At 40.7% G+C, this 2,145-nt stretch overlaps 1 long non-coding RNA gene across 1 annotated transcript; it reads right to left on the reverse strand.

The window, feature by feature from the left end:
• Positions 1 to 225: 225 nt before the first annotated feature.
• On the reverse strand, positions 226 to 2,145 carry LOC115571989 (uncharacterized). Its single transcript, XR_003982013.1, has 4 exons — positions 2,037 to 2,145; positions 1,766 to 1,919; positions 622 to 1,406; positions 226 to 453 (listed from the first exon to the last, which is right to left on the reverse strand). It is a non-coding gene; the product is annotated as an uncharacterized LOC115571989 (long non-coding RNA).

A 2,145-nucleotide genomic window follows, 5' to 3' on the forward strand; every position in this document is an offset into this window, starting at 1 on the left:
GCTCCAAGGGGAGCTTTGAATCCTTTGGCACGGGGATTGCGGCTGTTCAAGGTGTCAAAGAGCCTGTCAATCATCTAAAAACAAATATCTGCATTAACTTTAAGCATCTAAAACCATCTCTATAACAGTGTTTCAACAGGTATTTTATCAAATTAATACTAATGTATTCAAAATTAAAAAACTATTCATTTCACTATGTTAAACATGCAAGTATTTGGAACTTCCCTCTACTCCCTCTATGGCCCTATGCACATCCCTAATCATATTACCTCAATGAATTCAGCCGTTGCTTCACAGTCTTTAAACTGTGAGTAGCCCAGGTCCCTCAGTGTGCGGAGAGCTGACTGTTACTGAGCAACTCGATGTCTGCGCAGCCAGGGACACCTTCATCTTCTGGTTGTCAAAGTGGACATGCTTGTGTGTGATCTTGGTGTTCATTATTGGGCTGTATGCCTTCAAAATCAGAATCAGAATTAGAATCCTTTTTAGTCACCGCTCAAAGGACTCTCAGTATAGACAGGAAAATGTAATGCATCACATGCAGTCATAACTATGTAAATAAAACACAACACAACATAATAAAAAAAAACAAAAAAGCCTAGAACAACAATCAGCATTTACCTGTAACATGTTGCGTGCAAGCTTCAGCATGTGGCAGGCATCCATCATGACGATTATTTATTATGGTGATCTTTTAGCATGTACTACTTATGTATAGTGTATGTATGTGTTATGTTATGGGATATGTGCAATACTGTTATGTATTTGTCAGTGATGGTATGACTGATGATGTATTGTTTGTTGTCATTGTGGCTGTCAAGGCATTTATGGCGCAGCTGTTTGAGTCCAAGACAAATTTCCCTGAACGGGACAATAAAGTATATCGTAACATATCGTATCGTATCGTATCGTACTCTCTCACAAGTCATTGGATGTGCAAAAGAGGTCTTCAGGGGTTCACGAGGGTTTGCCTTGAGGTCACAGCCGAGTTTGTTGCACATGCTGATGTTAGATGCATGTCCATCCATTGTCATGGACACCACTCTTAGACCACGAGCATGAAGTTCCTCCAATGCATGGACAACTAAGACCTTCAGTGTTTCTGGTGAGAGAGCACTGGTCAGATAGTAAGCAACTGGAGCTTTCCAGTGCCCTTGTATGCCTACCACCATAAACACGAGAGCCTCAGAGGCAACGTCCGTCTCATTCAATCCATCCCCCATATCCACAAACCCTGACATTTTTGGAGTTTGGGGATTGAACTGCACTGTTTTTTTTTTATGGCCATGGCATCCAAAATCAATGTCACCAATCCATATTTTGTCTGGTCTTCCTTGCATCTTCTTCCCAGCATGTCCAGCATCAGCTTATTCAGGCCAGGCTTTGCATCCACTGAAGTCAGCCACCTTTAAAAAATAAAATGTAGTAATTTGACCACCCCAACCCCTTCAGAAAAAAAATAAATAAACAGAAAATAGCATATCTGAAGGCTCAAAATGTATCAGAATGCAGTGTGTGATGTGAGCTTTTAAATTGGTAATTTTCATTGTCACAAAACAGTCTGTAGGACTAAAGTGATTGATGTATGTGATGGCCACACCTGCAGCCACACAACCAACTTGAATGTCGGTAACCTTCTCCACCTACATGCTATCCTTATTTAATTTACTTTTACATTTTTTGAGCACATTATGAAAAAATACCACACACTAGTCCAGCTCGGTCCCTCACAATGTATTTAACAATCAGGCAACATGGAGAATACCGTTGCAATGTATGGGGATGTGGGAGAGGAAGATGTTGAGACTCTCTCAGGAAACTATATGCCTTCGGACCATGAAGGTGTAGCGTAAGGGCAAACTCCCTCTGCTCCCTGGTGTACTCATGGCCCTTCTTTGCCAAGAGGTCTAGCCAAAGATCTGAAATTCAGCAAGCATAAACTTATTAGTAAGATCCCTTTAAATAAGGAGAGTTTAACACAGACTATAAGCATAAATTATCTATATAAAATATTCAAATTAGTATTTCCATTTTACCTGAGTAGCATTCAAGCTTGTCTTTCAGCTCTTCATTTATGAGGTTTTTCTCCCTCAGATCCTCGAGAAGAGCATGCACATTTTTCTTCGCCCTTCGCTCCCGGAGCAT

This window comes from Sparus aurata, chromosome 21, assembly GCF_900880675.1.
Source record: "Sparus aurata chromosome 21, fSpaAur1.1, whole genome shotgun sequence".
Lineage (NCBI taxonomy): Eukaryota > Metazoa > Chordata > Actinopteri > Spariformes > Sparidae > Sparus > Sparus aurata.